General features: G+C 41.7%; 1 protein-coding gene across 1 annotated transcript in view; it reads right to left on the bottom strand.

Annotated features, from left to right (window-relative positions):
- Positions 1 to 21,771, bottom strand: part of LOC139322791 (vomeronasal type-2 receptor 26-like) — a 49,355-nt gene that overhangs the window by 16,346 nt on the left and 11,238 nt on the right. The window lies entirely within an intron of this gene.

The following is a 21,771-nucleotide window of genomic DNA, read 5'->3' on the forward strand; positions in this document are numbered from 1 at the left end:
GAAATTGAGTTTGACCTCTGCTTTAAGCTATAGTTATTTGATTGTATTAACTCTAATCTGTTCCCTATTCTTAGGTTAAGGTGATAATGAAAAGGAAGTAGACAGTAGAAGCCTACAGCTAAAAGGGACCTTGTAAGTCAACTGTCGGCCTGCCTATTTGACTGATTGATTCTATGTCAAGTTGAATGTTGACACCTAGCAGCCCATTGATCAATTTTCTCAGTGGAGACTTGTCCCCAACTTGGTCCTTTCAGGTCTCCCAACCTGGCCCCATCCCCACTATAGCTGCTTGTTCTCTTCTCTTTCCTTCATCCATGCCAGCATGGCAGACTTCTCCAGGGAGTTTGATCTGCATTGACTGACAGCATTGAAACTGTGTGGACTCTGAATGGCCACAGAAGTAGATGGATGATCTGTCCCCAGTCTGGATTTTCAGGTCTCCTAAAAGTTCACCCATCCACCAACCTTACCCCAAATTGTCCTCTCCTTCTCTTCCTTTCCACCTTTCCCAGCATTAGGAATATCTGCAGAGAGCTGGTTTTCACTTGATGTACCCTCAAATATCGTATTTTGAACCTGGTGCTTTGTAGTTGAGAACAGATCTGGATAGATTATATCTAAAGGATCCTTTGGCAGGAGACCCCTCTGCAGATAGTTGGTTCTTTACTCCTCCTGCATCTCATGCTAGAGAAAATGATGGACTCCAAAACTTTAGGATGAAGCCAGAATGGAGAAGGCAGGTTAGCAAAATTGGCCCTGAACTGAGAAAGGATGTGACTGTGTCTCTCCTTTTTTCAAACAGGTCAGCAAGAAGGAAGAAATGGTCATACAGTCAATATCCTTGGGCAATCTCTTAGCGACCACTGATGGTCCCAACCTCCAGGTTGATGAACTGAGAGACTCCTTTGACTTTCAGACCCAGAAATTCCAGAAAGACAATCGATGGATGAAAGAGCAACATTGCTGTCTCCAGGAGAAAGTGCATCAACTTAAGACCACAATGGAAGACCTGCAGAAAATGGATCATGCCATCAGAGCTAGGCTGCATCGGGGCTCCATTACAGTAAGGAGCCAAGGGCGGATGGCAGCCAAATGCCCCCCAACCCAGCTCTTCTTCTCATAAATCTCCCCAGAAGTTGTTTTTGAAAGGATGAGAGTCACAAAAGTCTGCTATGCAGCCCTGAAATTCTTGAGGAAAAGTCCTACTATCCATTTTCCTAAATCCCGAAAAAGTACCTCCAAAACCTCGTTGAAGAGAAGATGTCCAGATGACAGCATATGTCAGTAAAACCTCCTTCTAAATATTTGGGAAGCTCCCAGGCAATTCCTGGTTTACACAATTCTTAGATGAAAGAGTCCGACTTGGGTGATGAAGATGGGAACACGTGCTCCTATTTCCATCCTCTGGTGCCTTTTTCCCTCTTGATGATCCAAGAAAGACGCATACGGCCCCCCTCTCTCTTGCATCCTTTCTCCTGGAGGCTTTTGGTCCTTGGCTGCATTCACTGGTCTTGCTAAAGAACCATCAGGGAGATGATTGGAAGACGAAGAGTTTTCAGGGGGCTTGGAAAAGGCGGCCTTGACTTTGGATTGCTTGTCTAGTATTCTGACCATGATCCTGTACAGAACCTCCAAAAGTCATGCAAAAATGGAGTGTACTCTTGCCTGGTTCTCAAGAGGCTTTTCAGGGTTGTGGCAGAGAGAGAGAATGGTTTCTCCTGGGGGATGAAAATCTGAATGACGAGGAAAGCATATAAGAAACACACTGCCTCCCTTTCCAGCTTATTTCATGTGTGTGGAAATTGGATGGGCTGTTGTGATGTAAATCCGGTAAATTATTTGTTGATTTTTTAAAAAATGCAAATAAATTTTTCTTCCTAATAACAGTCCTGAATTTCTGTTCATGCAATCTTTAGAATGAAAAAAATGGCATGAACTGGATCACATTTGTTGTGTTTGTTGAATTGGCTAGTTTACTGTAAAAGCCAGCTCACTTTGCTGCCATTGCTAACTCAGAAAACCGAAGATCAATAACAATTTTTAAAAATGTGTCATCAGCTTTCAGTTAGAATAGATTTGTGATGAGGAAGATACCTAGCTCATATATAACTTTTGGCCTAATTTCAAATTCCTGCATTGAGATTTTTTCCAAAGTACTGGAAACTTTTCAGAGAAGAGATCGATTTGATGTCAGAAGCAAAAAGAAAAAATACATCCAGAAAATGTCAAGCAATATGAAGAAAAGGAAGTGAAGAATGACTGAGAAAGATTTTGTCTTTACTATCTAGAATCGCGGTTTTAAGCTGAATTAATAAATTCTTCAATATTTTCAACACAATTTCAGACAAGAAAACCATAGTTAAATAACCTTGGGGACAACTATTGAAGAAGAAAAAAAGATGGAAATTCCAATTTCTGAAAAACTCAACTTTTAATGTACAACATCCCAAAGTACAGGAACCATAGAAAAAATATTGAATATATAAGCAACATATTTACATTGGAAATCACTTAGAGTGGCAGATTCCTTTGTCACAAATATAAATTAATATTAATTACTATATTTAGTCACAGGAATTTCATTTTCTCTTTAAGTCCATAACTTTATGCACCAAAGTTCTTCTACCCCGGATCTTGTAGGGAAATGCAACAGCATCAAGTAGGGTTATCGCAACTGAATGACTGGTAGAAACCAAACAGCAGCCAGAATCTCCTCCTTCAATCTTCCAATAAACCTTCATAAATGCATCAAACGGACACAAATGCAAGGGGTAGACTTGACCTTGTTCTCTATAGGCCCCTTGGTGCAGGGAAGGCCACTCTCAACGTTCAGCCAGTATACTGATGGGAGGCAAATTTGGGGCTAAAATTTAGGCCCCTTGGTGGATCCAGTTCTTCTGACTCACTTTCAATTCTTACAGCCCAAAGCTCTACAGCACTCTAGTCAGGCTTTCTAGTTCCAGCATTGATGGCCCTGAAACTGGCGTTTCCTCGAGCCGGACTGGCTTTTTCCGTTTGCCTCTGCTTCTGGGCCTCTAGGTTTTCCAGCCACTTCAGTTATACTCTGGATTGTTCTTCTGCTCTAAGGGCCTATCCAGAGGTGAACAATGCTGGATGGGAGACTTGGCATCAAGTGGGGATTTCTGAGAAACTGGAGAGTGAGGGTCAGGGACCTGGGAGGGAGGAGTGGGAAGGAGTTGCTTGTAATCAGCCGATTTGTCTGGGTGGAAATGCCGGTAAAGGTCAGATGGCCCTTGCCCATGATAACCCAAGAGAGGTCTATAGTCAGACATCCTCTGAAAATCTTGTTGGTCATTCTGGGGCCGGAATGCATCTAATCTTTCTCTCTTGGCTTCATGACAGTACCTGGAGGGGAAAGAAGAACTCAAAACATTCAGTTCAATAGAAGAGTCAAAAATGACCGTATCTTGGGATGCTTAACTCCCTCTGGTGACAAAGGCATGGAAGAGAACAGGAATGTCAGCCCAGTTCAGCAGGTTTTGGACACTAAAGGAAGGAAAGAAGATGGACAACAGCAGAGCCCAAGCCAACACACTTTGTATTGTGGGTCATGATATCACATACACATGCAAAAAGGGGCAAAGCTTGCAATACAAATCTAGAACACGGTTGAGGGGTGCAGCGATGCACTCGAGTCCTCTGATGAACAAATGCAAGATTGTTATGAAAAAATGAACAGCAACTCTGTCCCGGAGAAAGAGAGGCTGTGAGAAAGCACAGAATCATAGGGTTGGAAGGGACCTTGGAGGTCTTCTAGTCCAACCCGCTGGTCAAGGCAGAAGCCTCATACCATCCCAGTCAAATGGTTGTCCAGCCTATCTTTGAAAGCCTCTACCGATGGAGCACCCACAACCTCAGCAGACAAGCTATTTGGCTGCTTAATTGCTTTTGCTGTCAGGAAACTTCTCCTTATTTGTAGGTTGGATCTACAAATAAGGAGAAGGATCATTTCCTTCTCTTCCATAGGCCAGACATACCTATCTCATACCCTCAACCATTCGTAACATTCAAAGAGACTCAAAGTAACACCCTCTGGACCTTGTTGGAGTAAGAGGGCAGGGAGAGCAGGCTTTCAAGGTTCCTTTATTATGGAATGCTGAATCCTGCAGAATCCCCATGACCTGCCTGAACGGCCTGCTTAGCACCTCACCTGTAGTCCCGGTAATTGCGCTCACTGTTGTACTGATCATAGGGGCGTTTACGAGAGAGGCTGCTGGGCTGGAAGTTTCCTGAGTTTCCTGAGCTCCGATACTGGTCTCTGGGCACCTGACAATCCACATAGTGGTCCTTGTGCCAGCATGACTCATATGGGTGATAACAGTTTCTGCTGCAATTTGGGTTGGCATTGCCACTGTAGTTAAATTTGCGGTCCCTCTGCCATTTGCTTCGTCCTGCATGACAAGAAAGGGGAAGAAGGTAGCACCCTTTCAAGCCCAAGGACTTTATCCACATGGACTTTGTCATCTGTACTTCTGCCTTTGTTTACTCTTCATTTGATTTTTATTATCTCTTTTTAAGAGAATAAGAAAAAGGAGGAGGAGGAACAATAACACAATCATTAAAGTATCCATAGCAGGAACAGCCCATCCAGAGATAAACTGGGAGACTCTTGAACCAGGTAGCCCAGGTGGTTCCAATAAGGGGACCAAGGATGGTCATGCATTGCCACCTCCCCACATCTCAGGAAGCTAGATCAGACATCAGGAAGAAGGGAAGAGCTTCTCTGGTCTTCAAGAAGATCTCGCGCTGCCATCACACCGCTTCAGCCCTGCTTCGCTTTGATGGCAGCCTGCCATAAAGTATGGGGAGGGGAGATGGGGGTAATACAGGGACAGGGGGATGACAGGAACCAGAAGTGCCAACCAGAGACAACGGTTGAACGATCCAAGGACACAGGCATGGGAAAGGAATGTGAATGCCCACCAAAGAGGCACCAAACTTGGGGAATTGTAACCAAAACAACTAATTTGACCCACATTGGACACTAACAAGAAGATGAGGGTGAAGAAAGGGAAAATTACCGGGTTTAGGCAGGAATCCTCAGATCTAGCTTTGCGTACGCTGTAACCACATGGCTTTAGTAAAAGTCTACCTTTTACTAAATGCAACTCGACTGTAAATGGAGATGAGAATCTGTCTTTCCTAAATGGCCAAGCTGGGACAGGCTAATAATCTCTCACTGCTGGATGCAATGCCTTCTATTTGGTTGGTGGTGGTTCTCTCGTGGATGTCCATGCATCTGGGAAGGGTGAGGAGATGGCTGCTCATAAGCATGAGGGCCATGGGGACAGGAGACATTGGAATATCTCAACTGGGCCCAGGACTTTCTGGACGAAGCCGCTTGCCACTCTTTGCCTCTTCCTTCTTCTTCTGCTCCTGCCAAGCAGAAAGACAGGAAAGACAGAAAGGAAAACTAGGAAAACTCAAAAGGCCAACAGTACTTGGGAGAAAAAAAGCAAAGGTCCGCATTAGTCGCACATCAGAAGAAAAGTGGAGGAAAGGGAGATCCTGACTGAGACAACCTCTTCCTTTTCTTCGATGGGGACAGGCTCAGTTCCTGCCGTAATGTGGACAGGACCTGACCCAGCAATTTCTTCCCTTTGTTTCCGAGTTTGGCTTCGGCGCCTTTGGGCTGTGAAAAAACAAGAGATAGCATCCCTCATGAAACAGCACAGGATGGAAAGTCACAGCTATGTCAATAAGGAAATGGAAGAAAAAAAAGGAAAAAAAACCCCCACCACCAGGGTGCCTGGAATTTCCAGCTGATTTCTTTGCCCCTTCAAACAGGGCTCTCCATGTTTAGGATAATGAAGTAAAAGTGAAGATTTACCCTGTCCAGTCATGGCCGACTCTAGAGGATGGTGCCCATCCCCCTTTTTGGCCGAGGGAGCCAGCATTGTCCGAAAACAATTTCCGTGGTCAAGTGGCCAGCATGGCTATACCCCCAGGGCCCATGGAATGCTGTTACCTTCCCACCAAAGTGGTGCTTATTCATCTACTCACATTTGCATGCTTTTGAACTGCCAGGTGGGCAGAGGAGCTGAGGTAAGTAACGGGAGCGCTCACAACTCAACCAGCTACTCCATTAGTTAATGAGGAGCCTGAGTGGCGTAGGAGGCTAATGCCTCCTAAGGCAGCATTTAACATCCAGCTGCCTGCAATTACTGCGAATTCAATTCTCACCAGGCTCAAGGTTGACTCAGCCTTCCATCCTTTCTAAGGTAGGTAAAATGAGGACCCGGACTGTGGGGGCAATAAGCTGACTTTGTATAAATATACAAAAGTATGAAGGCTATTGCTTAACGTATTGTAAGCCGCCCTGAGTCTCCGGAGAAGGGCAGCATATAAATCAAATTAAAAAAAAAATTGTTCTCCCTGTCAGGAAACTCCTCCTTCTATCCAGGTTAGATCTCCCTCTGAGGAGCTTCCAACCATTGTTTCAGATGCTATGGAGGATAAGTCAACACCCTCTTTCCCTTGACAGCCTTTCCAATATTGCAAGATACTATCGTGTCCCCCCTGAGCTTTCTCTCCATTAGGCTAAACATACCCAGACCCAGTTAGTGGCTCATGACATGATTTAGCCTCCAGATCCATTATCCTCTTTGTTGCTCTTCCCTGCGCACTTTTCAGGGCCTCAGCATCTACTTTTGTATTGTGGGCACCACAGTTCTTTCTCATCCTTCCTGCCAAATCCAAGACCATGTCCATCATCCTGCTCCCTTCACAGTCCAACACCAGGAATCAGATCCTAAAATAACGATCACATAGCATCCCAAATCATCTTTAAAAAATGCTCCAAATTATAGCATATAATTGGTTTTATATTCTGTAAGATGCCTTGAGTTGCCATGGGCGAATAGGCAGCAATATAAATTCAATCAATCAATCAATCAATAGGACACCTTGGGCAATAGTATTGAAACCTTTCCAGCAGTCTAAGAAGACACGATGTATTCTACTCCCAATGTTCTTTTCCCTTTGAAGGTCAACCATTTCGGGGAACTAGGCTTAGCCCACTTGAAATGGGCCCTACAGCTTTCCAAAGTAGAGAAAAGAAACCAATATTTCCCCCACCTTGTTGAGCAGCTTGAGCTGTGAAAGAGCATCTTGGTGGATAATAAGTCTTTTTATGAATCCCAAGAAAAGGGCCTGAACCCCCCCTCCCGATGACCCCCTTCGTGCCTGGCCTAAATCCCCTGAGGGCTCCTATTTTCGGAAGGCGAAGAGGTTCCACAGCAGAGGAAACGGTCTCTCCTCTCTCTCTCTCCCCCAAAGGCAGCAAAGGGTTCTCTACACGAGCACACACGGGAGGGCATGGAACTCTGAGGCAGCGACCCCATCTAGGAGCAAAGGAGAGAAACACCTGGGCCCAGAGAAGCCTCCACACACACATCCCACCTCTCCGTCCTGCTGGGGCTCAGCCAAAGCCAGTCGGACTCCGGAAAAGGCTTCACTAGGCAGCCAAAAGGCTTCCCTGAGGAACCCCGAGTTCTAAGAAATGGAGGCCACTGCGGGGCCTGTGCCAGCTTTAGCTGTCCCTCTCACTGCCTGTAGGGGGCAGTCTGTGGTCTGGCCTTTAAGTCACATCTGGCCTCCGCAGGCAGTGAGATGGACTGGCCATCGAAACTAGGCATTTATGGATGAAACATGTAACAGTGATACCCATTGTCATCGGGGCACTTGGTACCATGTCCAAGAATTTTATAAGCTACATCAACAAATTGCAGCTTCCTGCAATAACACCAGCGGAACTGCAAAAAACTGCACTACTCGGAACATCGTACCATCTTAAGAAGGTACTTGGTTGATACCTAGCACGCTGGCAGCAACCCATATCAACCATTAGCACCAGTCCATGGTAATTGTGATGAATTTTTGAATGTTCAATTGACTTGAGTTTCATGTTTAATGAATTTTTTTTTTTTTTAATTTGATTTATATGCCGCCCTTCTCCGAAGACTCAGGGCGGCTTACAATGTGCTCAGCAATAGCCTTCATCCTTTTGTATATTTATACAAAGTCAGCTTATTGCCCCCACAAACTGGGTCCTCATTTCACCTACCTTAGAAAGGATGGAAGGCCGAGTCAACCTTGAGCCTTGGCGAGATTCGAACCCTGCAGTAATTGCAGGCAGCTGGTCTTAAGCAGCTTAATAACAGGGTGCCTTAAACCCTTGTACTACCAAGGCTCTTGGTAGTACAATAAAGTGTATAATAATATAATATCTTTAAAATGGAAAATAAAGAAAAACTGAGAACCACATTAGTTCAAACACTTACCAACCCTCACATTATAGATCAAGGAAGAACATCTGACATCCTTCTTCTGTCATCCGTGATGGTGATGTTGGGATTGAGAGGTTGCCGCAGGGATGAGCGCCGCCTCGACATCATCTGACCGGCTGTTGTAGCCAGAGAGAGACGGCTGCTCCGGTGACATCCTCAAGGCCCTTTCTCTGGGGATTGAAAAAGGAAAAGAGAATTACATTTGACTGGTGCATTATTTTCTTAACAGTCATAATAAGGCTTATTCTTACTGGGGGCTCCATTAATTGGAGGTTTTCAAGGAAAAATTGGGCAACCATTAATCCAGGATGGTAAAACAGACTCCTTGGGCAACTGGTTGGACTAGAGGACCTCCAAGGTCCCTTCCAGCCCTGAGGGATTTCTATCCTTTCTCCTGTTAGTCCCACCAACATTTTGGGGGGGCTTTCAGTGCCCCAGGGCTCCCCAGGTTGTGGTGACGCCACTCCCTTGAACAGGAGCAACGTACCTGCACTGGTGGAGAAAAACTCAGAGGCCAACCAATGAATAGACCCCAAGGACGAACAAAGTCATTTTCCAGGGGTCCCCAAGGAAGTTTTTTGGGTTCTCATCACTGAATGGCAGCTCATTTGGATCCATCTCTGGAATGGAAAATGTTTCAAAAAATACTTAATGGGAAACATCTAAGGCCTGATTGATTTTCAGTCTGGTAATTAGGCCTTGTTTTTTTCTTTAAATACTGGAAGTCCCTGGAATAAAGAATGGATTAAAGAGGGTTCAGTCTGGGATAAGAAGGGATGGGATGGATAGAAAGTCCTTCCATTTTCTCCCCAAACAGCAGGAAAAAAAGGCTGAGGCCTTTAACTATCCTGACTATATTCACCTCCTACGTGTATATTTGGGGTGTGTTTGTCCTAAAGCATCACACAGTCATTTTTCTTTCCCTTCTTCATTTATGCTGCTTTAATTTAATTTAATTCTATGTGCCCCGCCCATGCGCACAGGACCCCCCCTCCTCCTGGCATGTGATGGCCCTGTAGGCCTGTTTTTCTTTCTCACCTGGCTCCAGATCCTCTCTCTGAGTTTAGGGAGGGTGAAAATAGCCTTCCCCACCCCCTCAGAGGAGCCTCTCTAGGAGTCTCTGGAGGCTGGGGACAGCAAAAAACGTCACTTCCTGTCCAACCGGAAGTTGGGAAACGGGGTGTTTCTGGCCTCCAGAGGGCCTCCGAAGGGGGTGGGGAAGGCTGTTTTCGCCCTCCCTAGACTCAGAGAGAGGATCTGGAGCCAGGTGAGAAAGAAAAACGGGCCTTCCCCACCCCCGTTTCCCTGCTTTTAGTAGGCCCAAAAATCAGCTGGCCAATGTGCGCATGCGTGGCGGAGAACTCGCGTGCTCTCTGATATGGCTATGCGTGCCACCTGTGGCACACGTGCCATAGGTTTGCCATCACGGTCCTAGAGGAACCACTGCAATTGGGCCTGAGGCTTATGGAGGTATTGGAGGAATATGGAGTAACCGGATAAAAGTAAATAAGGAAAAAACTAAAATGATAGCCAAGAATATGACAAATATACAGAAAGACAATTTGACTAGGAGAATAAGCATCCAGTTAGTGAAGAAAGTGAAATATCTAGGAATCTACTTAACTGCAAGGTATATAACGATTAAGGAGGATAATTATTCTAAACTAACAAACCAAATAAAGGTAGACCTGGAGAGATGGAAGAATTTGCAACTCTCCTTTATGAGCAGAATAGCAGCAATAAAAATGAATATTTTGCCAAAGATATTTTTTTTATTTCAAAACATACCTATAAAATTAGAGAAAAAATATTTTGGAAGTTTGAATAAAATAATGTTGAAATTTATATGGCAAGGAAAGAAACCAAGAATCAAATTGAAATTACTGCAGGAATCAAAAGAAAGAGGAGAGTTTGGTTTGCCTGATTGGGAATTGTACTATCAAGCTGCAATAATTACTTGGGTTAAAGAATGGATAACTTTAAGGAATAAGAGATTACTAACACTAGAGGGCCATGATATTCAACTAGGGTGGCATGCATTTCTTTGATAGGGAAGACACATGGCACATCAATATTTCCAAAGACACCATATACGACATGCTCTACTGGTGGTATGGAACAAAATCAAACAATAAAATTATATGAAAATACCGGTCTGGCTCTCTACCTTAGAAGTACGGTACTCCCAAAACTCATCAACTTGGGAAAAATCATCTCATACAAGGATATACTAAACAAAAAAGAGGAACTGAAAACTAGACTAGAATTAAAAGAACAAGGGGTGGAATTGGAGTGGTGGTCATACCTACAAATTCAATCATGCTATACGAAGGATGTGAAAATGTGAGGTATTAATAGAGAATTACGACACTAGATAAATTATTATTGGGGATGGATGAGAAATTGATAAAGGTAATTTATAAATATTTACTAGATTATAAAATGGAGGAAGAACAAGTCAAAGAGACAATGGTAGTATGGCCTAAAAATTTTGGGTATAATATTGAATTAGAAAAGTGGCAAAAACTGTGGGAAAGAAATAGGAAATTAACACTGGCCACATCATATAAGGATAATTTATATAAAATGTTTTATAGGTGGCATCTTCCTCCAGCAAGATTGGCTAAAATGTTTAGTAATATATCCCCGAAATGTTGGAAATGCAATCAAGTACTAGGCATATATTACGACATGTGGTGAACATGCAAAAAAGCAAAATAATTTTGGCGATGGATTCAGATGTGGTTAGAAAAAATGGTTGGACAAAGATAAGAATTTAAACCAAAATTATTTTTATTAGGAATCTTAACAGAGGGCCACAGTAAAGGGTCAACATATTTAATACTACAGATTATAACAGCAGCGAGAATGGTATACGTTCAACAATGGAAAAGTGAAAATATACCTTTAGAAAGGGAGATAATAAAGAAAATATTGGCTTGCGCAGAAATGGATAAATTGACATTAGAATTAAAAAACAAAGGAGAGACAGAACATCATGATATATGGAATAGATTTTACCAATGGTTGGAACTGAGAGGTGGGAGATGGAACAGGAAATAATCAGGATTTGTAGACCTGAAATGTGATGTAATATATGTAAATATAAATGAGCACATTGGGCAGAATAATTGTATATAATGAGTAATGTATGAAAAGTATATATGATGTTTGTTTATTTTAGTGGATATGGCGGAGATAACACCAGGATGGTTGCACTATGTCCAATATTTTAGTAGGAAATGAATAAATAAAATTCTTTAAAAAAACATTTCTCTGCAGCTGCTCCCATAGGCAAACCTCTCTGCTATTGGGAATGAATTATTGTCCTTTCCTCACAGCTGTCTGGATTTCATTTTTATTTATTCTTCTGCATCCCCAGCTCAATTTGGAACCCCAAATTATTTTTCTGACATTGCACATATTAAAACTGTTTTTCCTTTTTCTCTTACCTACCAGAATTTAATATGACATTGTGGAAGGGAAATTCAGAGCTGCTATTTAAGTTTTCACCTGCTTAGTTTTTCTTGAAAATTTTTCCAGAGCTCTTCCTTTTCTCCAATTAGGTGGGCATTTTTCTGCATAAGCTCCTTGTTCTTCAGTTGGAGCTTGTCTTTTTATAACAGTCTTGAAATTTCTGTTGTCTTCTGTAAATTAAGAAGAACAGAGAAAAATTAGCCATCTTAATTTTACTTGAAGCATCAAGCATAACTACACCCTTAATTATGTTTATACTCCCATTTATTGCTTTTCTCCTACACACACACACACACGAAGGTAATACCTCTTTTATTCTGTATCTTGTTTATATCTGGCCTCAGCTCTAATAAATTAATTTGAGGCTGAAAGAAAAAGTCAGGATTTCTGTCTAAAATTTCTCACCTTTTTAAGTTCTTCTTTAGTATTGTTATTTTCTCTCAGAACTTCTGCTTGCTCCCCATCTTGTTTTTGAACCCTGCAACTCAGATCTTGATTCTCCTTTCTGAGCTGGTCTATCTGCTCATCTAAAACATTTCTTTTGTAAAATATCAAGACGAGATTAAAATTAGCCCCCTTAGGCTCTTTTTTACTTCAATCATCAGACTTGTTTAAAATTAAAACTAATTAAAAATACTTGGTATTTTGTTTGTTATACATAGTCTTGCATTTTGGGCAATTAATTAAAGAGTTTCCTTATAACTCCTGGGGTATTAAATGATTCAGTTTTTCTTGGATTTAATCTAGTTATCCGATTATAAGAGATTATCACAAGGTAAACTTTGGTACTTGATGGAGGGAAGGAATTGACACAAAAAGGGAAATCTCTGGGCAATTGAAAGTACAGTACATCTTTCCAATAAGAAAGGACACCACACAAGGCACTTTTAACTATGCCAAGATTTAATTAAAATTCTGGTGCATAACATTAATTCCTTTTTTAGCCTTCTTTTTGTCAAATAATTCTTGAGAAGTCAAATTACATTACAAAGGAGGAATATAACCCACCCACCCCACTACATCCCCTACTTATATTGGGCTTCTTTATCTCTTATGATGACATGAAATATATTTCAGGCTATATCCCCACCTGATTAAAACAAAAATGGATTTTTTGAAAGGGAAATAGTTGTATGAGAGAATTGATCCCTCAGCCTGATTCGTTCTTATGTGAAAATGATAATGTGACAAATAATTGTGTAAGTACCTTATACCAGCAATACCCAGACCAGTAGCTAAAATTGAATCTGGAAACAGGTCACAAAAAAAGAATTGACCCCATGAATATGAGAGCTATTTTTTTTTGTATTTCCTGGTAATGCACACTCAAAAGATTATTCAGATAACAGATTGCTTACCTATGCAGGAAATTTCATGAAATGTAATTTATGCCCTGCGATTTCCTGATTGGACCACATGTACCATAAGATTCTTTGGATGCCTGGGAATTTGGCAGTCGTGTAGACAGCTGAAAAGCAATTGAAATCATAAGGATTAATAAAATATGCTATTAAACACACTGAAATGTTCAGCTTTTGTAAGTAGTTTTTGCCCCTACCAACTACTTCATTTTCATCAGTGTTTAGCCCACTGTTGCCAGACAAACAGGTATCTCGGGGTTATCTTGACAGATTTGTCACTTTCCTGGTGGGTAGTAAGGTGGTATCAAAGAATTTGGGCTTTGTGCCTAAAGTAGGATGAGAATTCCAGGTCTCCTGCTTTCTAGCCTGATTCCCTAACTGTGATACCAAAGTAAAATATATATCTCAAAAATAAAGCAGAGAACAAAAACCTATAATGGCAACTGAGGTCAACACAGATAAAAATGAATGCTTTCTTTCTCACTCTCTCTTTTTGGGAGATTTTTCCATGGAGTTTCATTCTTTTTAGGAAATTGCCAGTCATCACCAAATTGTGATGATTGGCAGCTAGAAGATAAAGTAACAGCATTAACATTTTATTTGGAAAAAGCAGAATATAGGTTTTCAGAGAGAAAACTTAATATTGAGAAAAACACATAATATTCTAAATGTATTTGCCCTCCAGTTCCTCTAATCAGAATGATTCTTTAGGACAATTATTGAATAAATTAGCAGGAAACAAAAAGTAATAAAACTCAGCAACCGAATTAAAATTAAAATTAACAAGCTCTCTGTTTTCTTTCCTTTTAGCTTCCAAGGCCAACCATCCCCACCCAAAAACCCAAAGCAAGAAATGCAAACCAGCAAAAGATACCAGGTAACCTCAAGAGAACCCAATTCCTCTCCTTTCAACTAGGACTAGTTTCTTTTGGACGAGTCCTTGATCCACTCACTTCTTGTAGCCTCCAAGTTGTCCCGATTGTGGCCACCTGGTTTTTCTATAAGGACCCCACCTAAAAATTAAATAATAATAATAATAATAATAATGAGTACAGCAAAAACCACTGGGAACATCAGGTTGAGAAAGTTTTAGAGAATGAGAAACTCAAGATCTTGTGGGACTTTAGGATTCAGACTGACAGGCACTTGATCCACAACACACCTGACATAACAATAGTTGAAAAGAAAAAAGTATGGTTCATTGACATTGCAATACCTGGTGATGCACGAATTGAAGATAAGCAGCAAGAAAAAATCACAAAGTACCGGGACTTACAAATTGAAGTTGAACGACTGTGGAAAAAGAAATCGTGTGTTGTCCCGATTGTAATTGGAGCCCTTGGAGCAATACCCAAAGGGCTACCCCGCTATTTAGAAATTCTAAATTTGCCGGACTTGAACATTTTGACTCTACAAAAAACCACCTTACTCGGAACAGCTTACATCCTCCGACGATACCTTAACAGTTCCTAGGTCCTTGGTTAGGACTCGAGCTGCTGAGCTATTAACCAGCCTCAAAGGCTGTGAATCTCACTAAAGATTAACCAATAAATAATAATAATAATAATAATAATAATAATAATAATAATAATAATAATAATAATAATAATAAATCTTTATAATGGAAAAATAAAGAAAAACTGGCGACCTAATTAATTCAAACACTTACCAACCATCACATTGTTGAGCAAAGAAGGATGTCCAACATCCTTTTTGACTCATCCATGCTGGTTAACATGTTGTTAATGGGAGGTTGTTTGCAGCAGAGATGGGTGCCTCCTCAACATCCTGACTGGCTGATGTTGTAAAAAATAAATGGCTGCTCCAGTGACACCCTGAGGCACCTTTTCCTGGGGATTGAAGGAAAAAAAACAAAAGATCATTGACTGAATCATTATTTTCTTAACACTAGTAATAAAATTTATTGTCTATGGAGATTCTCAGTCATCCAGGTCATGGTTATCCCAAAGGTGCTTTTTCAAAAGATAACTGGACTTTTCCATGTTTTTTCCATGAAGACATTTCACGTCTCAAGAAGCTTCTTCAGTTCTGACTGAGTAGGAGGATGGAAAAATGTATATTCCTTGTAGTCATGTGGTCGTTAGTGGCTCCAACAACTCTCAGAATGAGTGCTAGCAACCACATGACTTTGTTATTCTCTCCAAAAAAGCTGAGGCAGATGCCTATACAAAAGAGGATGCCCAACTGGTACATGCCTTAGCAATGATAAGTAACAAAAATATTGGGGAAGGTGCAACACATCTCTTTTAAAAATGTATTTTCCATTTTAGAAACTTAAGGATGGTCTCTAATTTAATTTGCAAAGAAATAAACAGGGGTGGGCTGCCATGCCCACCCAGCAACTTGCTGAGAGCCCCTTGCTAAAATTTTTGAAGCCCACCCCTGGAAATAAAGATAACCTAACCAAAAGGAATTGTATTTATCTTCATGTTAATGTCTTATATACTGACTACAACTATGTATTATATGTCTCCATTCTTCTTTTGTAGATGTCATAGGAGAAAGTCTCGATTGTTCTTCCTGCAACACTGACAAAATACCATATTTTAAAAACATAAACTTACTGACAGTGATTAAAAACACTAAAGCTGGATGCAATGTTCCAAGTGTTAATGTCATTGTTAATGTCTTGTATACTGACTACAACTAAACATTATATTTCTCAATGCATCTCCATTGTTGTTTTATAGATGTTATTGCAGGAAGTCGAGATTGTTCTTCCTGCAACATTGAAAAAATAAATTATTTTAAAAAGACAAACATACTTTACTCACATCGATTAAGATTAATAGCATTTAGTATGACCCATGAACAAATATTTTCTATCTCTTTTCTGAGATTTTTCACGGGGATTTAATCATCTCAGGAAGTTACCTGCCAAATAGTGATGATTGGCAGCTAGAATAATAATAGGTAGTAATAGCTATTATTAGTAATAGTAATAATGCTAGTAATAGCATTAACATTTTATTTGGAAAATCAGAATATAGGTTTTGGGAGACAATATCCAGAACAGCATATAATGTTCTAAATGTATGAATTTTAAATGGGTGTGTGTTAGTTTTAATTTGTGGGCCAAATTTTTGTATATTTGATTTTAATGGATTTTTAAATTTTGTAATTTATCTGTGTTTTAATATGGCTGTACACCGCCCTGAGTCCTTCGGGAGAAGGGCGGTATAGAAATCTAATTAAAGTTAAAGTTAAAATGTATTTGTCTTCCAGTTCCGCTTATCTGAATGATACTTTAGGACAATTGTTGAATAGCCAGGATAAATTACATAAAAAAGATAAACAACCAGTGTTCCTCTCCTAAAGGAACTAGAGGAATAGTCACAAAAATGGAAAAAAAAATGTGATTGATCAATTAAAATCCAAATTCTATTCTATTCCATTCTACCACATAGCTCCCAGCGACCGGTAAGATCCCACAGAGTTGGTCTCCTCCGGGTCCCGTTAGCTAAACAATGCCGGCTGGCGGGCCCGCAGGGGAGGGCCTTCTCTGTGGCTGCCCCAGCTCTTGGAACCAGTTACCTCCTGAGGTCCGGACCATCCCCACCCTACTGGCCTTCCGGAAAGCTGTGAAGACCTGGCTTTTCTGGCAGGCCTGGGGCCGTTGATCTCGCTTTGCGATCTGGCGAGATCCGGCCATGAATGCGTTCTAAGGTTTTTAATGTTTTTTAATCTTTTAAATGTTTTTAGAATGGGTTTTTGAGCCGCCCTGAGTTTGCGGAGAGGGGCAGCATATTAATTAATTAATTAATATTTATTATTTATTTTATTTCTATACCACCCTTCTCCCGAAGGACTCAGGGCGGTGTACAGCCTAATTAAAAACAGAAAGACAGACAAAATTTAAAAATAATTAAAATTATAAATTTATAATAAAACCAACTCCTATTCCCAACTCCCCCCACCCCAAAAATTTTATCAGAAGAGAGGTCAATCTATAGCCGAGCTCTCTTTAGTTGTCTCTACACTCATCCTACAATTTACCTGCCTTTAAGACGGGCCTTGGCAACCCGAGTTTTACAGACATCCACCAAAGGTGCCTGCCACCCGATTTGGATATTAAAAACTTGGGTTTTTATAAATTAAAATTAAATAAATTAAATAAATAAATTAAAAAACGTAATCAAAACTCCAGGTGCCGCCAAACCACCTCTGTCACCTTCATTTTCATGGAGGCTTCTATGGCCTGCAGGGATTTTTTTTTAAAATAGAAAACACGGGGTGGGTGAGGACATCTCAGGGCTTTCCCTAGTCCTGATTGTCCCCCACCCCCCCAAAAAAAGGCAAAGGGCCATGGGGGGGGGGCAAGGAAGGTGGACTTGGACCTCTGCTGTTGATAAGCTTAATTTTAAATCTCTAATGCAGAGGCCTTCAAACTTGGCCGCCTTTAAGACTTGTGGACTTCAACTCCCAGAATCCCCCAGCCAGCGGCTGGGGGATTCTGGGAGTTGAAGTCCACAAGTCTTAAAGGCGGCCAAGTTTGAAGGCCTCTGCTCTAACGGTTGATCTGTGACCCACAGGGTCACCTTTTCAGAGGAGTTTCCTCACCAGGATCCTCATCGCCTTCCACGAAGAGGGGGCTCCTAGGGGGCGAAGCCTCCCCCTGGAAAAGCCCCTGAGGGGCGACATTGCACAGTCACCACCTTTGATGCAGCTGTGGAGAGATGCTAGGGGTGCCCCCGCCCCCCCCCCCACGGCCCCTTTTGAATAGGAGGGGTGGCGAGCTAAAAGAAGAGACCCCCGGGAGCCTGTTGAATAAAAGGAGGGGGGAAAGATGATGTAAGGAAGGCCCTCCCAGGCTGCCGGGAGAACGGAGCACACAAAACGTCCCTTAAACGGCACCCAAGCTGTGATGGGAGAAGGTTTCATGCCAGGAGGGCAGAGGGGCTCCTGCTTGTTCAGGGGTCGGACTAGATGACCTCTGGGGGACACACCCCACCCCAGCCCTGGGAGTCTCTGGAACTATCCCAAAATAACCGGGAGGGGCTGCTGGTCTTTCTCCCTGCCCTATCTGCCTCCCTCAACCTCTTCCCCCTTTGGGGAAATCTTCCCTGACTGCAGGCTGGAGAGAGAAAAAAATCCCCCTGCAGCTTTTCCCCGCTTGAAATGGAGGGAGAAAAAAAAATTACCTCAGGAAAGAGCCACAAAATGGAGGACGATGGGTCTTGACCAGCTTTTAGCTGTCCTTAGTATTGCCTGTGGAAGCTAGCTAGGATTTAAAGGCTGGGCTGTAGGCTGCTCCTAACGGGCAGTGAGAGGGACAGCTAAAGCTTGCAAAGTAACTATGGGTGTCTTCTAGAGCAAAGTTTCTCAACCTCGGGGACTTTAAGGCAGGTGGACTTCAACTCCCAGAATGCTCCTGCTGACTGATGAGTTCTGGGAGTTGAAGTCCGACCGCCTTAAAGTTAAGGTTAGAATCGAATCGAATATAGAATAGAATAGAATAGAATAGAATAGAATAGAATAGAATAGAATAGAATAGAATAGAATAGAATAGAATAGAATGACCTGGAAGGGACCTTGGAGGTCTTCTAGTCCAGCCCCCTGATCAAGCAGGAGAACCTATACAATCTCAGGCGGGTGACTGTCTAGACTCGTCTTAAACACCTCCAGTGATGGAGCACCCACGATTTCTGGAGGCAGGCTGTTCCACTGGTTAATTGTCCTCATTGTTAGGAAGTTCAACTGAAGCCAGAGCGTTCCTTTTAGGAGTGATGGATAAACAGTTAAAAAAAAGCTGCCATGCAAGATTATTTCAACATGTGAAATAATATTATGGTGAGATTACCATATGCACAAAGATGGAAAGATTCGGCACTGTCCATCACAGATGAATGGCTGATGAAATTAACAGAACTTGCTGAAAAGAACAAACTGACTTGTTCAACAAGTAAACAAGTATAAACAACATCTATATTTATTGGTAACTGGAACCCATGGAAATTTGGCAAAAAATGAATAATGTGAAGTTGCGATTTATGGTTTTGGTGATTGGACAGGATAGATTAAAGATGCGACTATTGTCTGATTGGCTGTGAGCAGAGCCCCCCAATCTGGTTTTTTAAAACCCTCCTATTTTATTTCTTTGTTGTACTTTAAGCTTTATTTTATTTTATTTTACTAATTTATTTTCTCTCTTCTAATCACTTTGTATTAGGTTTTACTAGGAAAGCACCCATCTGGTACTGCAAAGTCCTCTCCTTCCTTTTTATTTTCCAAGAGTTCAATCAGGATCTCCAGCTCCTGCCCAATGTCAAAAGAGGAGCTTAGGACTCCCTGGGCCCAGGTTTCTATCTGCAAGAGGAGAAATCATTTGTTTCTTCATAACAACCCCCATCTTTTTACTAATTGTACACTTGTTTTGCTCTGAAACAAAATGAGTCACTTTATTGCACACTGTTAATGTCATCTTTTTATTTTTCTTTCAGCCCAGCTCTGTAAAATTTGGAAAAATAAAACGTAGTAACCTTTACTTTTCTATTCTAGAATTTGTAGAGAAAACATTTTCTTATTCCAAACATCAATTTTCAGTGGAAGGCTGGACAAGATGGTCAGAGAAGGATGACCAGGATTGATCACCTCATTAATTGCAGGCTGTGGACTGTGACATTTAAATGCTGTATATTCATTCAGGCCGAAGAAGGGAATGTGGAAGGCTGAGAACCTCTTGGATGCTAGGAAGATAAAGCCATGATGTGGCCAAAAAGGAAGACATAGTGCGATCTCTGGTGCTGTTTGTAAACATACAGCCAACTACACATATTTCTGCTAATTTTAGAATAAATGTCATGATTTCAGTTGACTTCCTTTTATGAATAGGATGTCTTTGAAAACATCCTTTTTAAGAAGGTAAGGACTTCTGGATCATGCCAGGACCCATCTTCAACTCCCAATGATCACCTGAAGATTGAGATGTATGAATTATTGCAACTTTTGACTAGGTGTTTATGCCCAGTCTCTCCCTCACACCACATCCATGGGACACTCAGTCATTCCATTTGATGGGAAATAATTTCTAGAAATCTTGTGAGGCTATAGTTAAGTTCCTGTTTTGTTTAGCAGAATAATTCAGAATATCTTCTTCCTAATTTAGCTAGGAGGGATCTCTCTACTCTCCATATGCTGCTGCTGCTGCAATGTTGAGTCTAAAACTGCAAAGAATCCCAATTACAGATAAACCAAAATAATGGCATTTTTGGATATACCTCTCCCAATTATCTCTAGCATATCCACAAGACTGCACAGGTGTCATGTTTCAAATAACTGGGTGGGGAATTTCAGGCTTCAGGTAGGCTAAGAGTAAAGGACAGATATGATGCCTTGACTGCTCAAAAGAACTCAGTGGCCATCTTGCAATTCTACTAGACAAGGACATGGGGCACTATCTTTCAGCAATCTGTTAATTATTTCAAGCAAAATCATCGGCCCAACTCATGTATGGAGAACAATTTGGACCATTTTCTAAGTTTTGAAAAGTTTAAATGTTGAAATTCCTCAGTCTCACATTTCCAGATTTCTTCTGGTTGTAAGCTGCTCCTTTGTGTTCAGCTCTGGCCTCAGAAGGATAATGTAGCACTTGGGGATGAAGATGCAGACCAGCAGACCAGCACTGGAGGCCAAGATGGAGAAGACCTGCACAGCCACCATGTATTTCCCTTTGGTGCTCAGATAGGTGGGCACAAAAGTCACCCAAACACTGCAGAAGACCAGCATGCTGAAGGTGATCAGCTTGGCTTCATTGAAGGCCCCAGGCAGATTCCTGGCCAGAAAAGCCACCGTGAAGCAGATGGCAGCCAGGAAGCCCATGTAGCTGAGGGTGAGGTAGAACATGACAACGGCCCCTTCGTTGCATTGCAGGATGATCTCTCCAGGCTGGGAGTGGAAGTCAGAGTCAGTGAATGGGGGAGAAATCCCTAGCCAGATGGAGCAGATGATAACTTGGACTGCAGAAGAAGAAAGGATGATGGAGTTGGCCAAGCTCTTCCCCAACCATCTCTTTGCTCGGTTTCCTGGTTTTGTGGCCAGGAAGGCCAGCACCACCGTGATGGTTTTGGCCAAGAGAGAAGAAACGGCAACTGAGAAGATGATGCTGAAGACCGTTTGTTGGAAAAGGCAGGTGGCTTTCTTTGGTTGACCAATGAAGAGAGAAGGAGACAGGAAGCAAAACTGGAGGGAGACCAGGAGGATGTAGGAGAGGTCCCGGTTGTTGGCTTTGACAATGGGAGTTTCTCTGTATTGAATGAAGATGATTAAAACAAGGCCTGTGATTAAGAACAAGAATAGGGCAAAAGAGGCCAGAATGATGCCCAGATGTTCTTCATAAGACAGGAAAGTTACAACTTTGGGGATACATTGGATTCGGTCCTCATTTGGGTATTTATCATCCAGACACTTGATGCATTTTTCCGTATCTGAAAAAGCCAAAAATAAATATTTATTTAATATTCTATCCTTTTCTCCTACAAGATCTTAATCTTAATATACTGAATACAGAGAATATGGTGAAATCTAGTTGTTGGTCAGAGAAAGCTGGACCTACAAATAATCTGGAATATTTAGACCTGTGGTAATATTGGTGTAATGAGCGCACC

Source organism: Pituophis catenifer, unplaced genomic scaffold (assembly GCF_029215685.1).
Source record: "Pituophis catenifer annectens isolate HBS135680 unplaced genomic scaffold, rPitCat1.0.hap2 SCAF_11, whole genome shotgun sequence".
Classification (NCBI taxonomy): Eukaryota; Metazoa; Chordata; class Lepidosauria; order Squamata; family Colubridae; genus Pituophis; species Pituophis catenifer.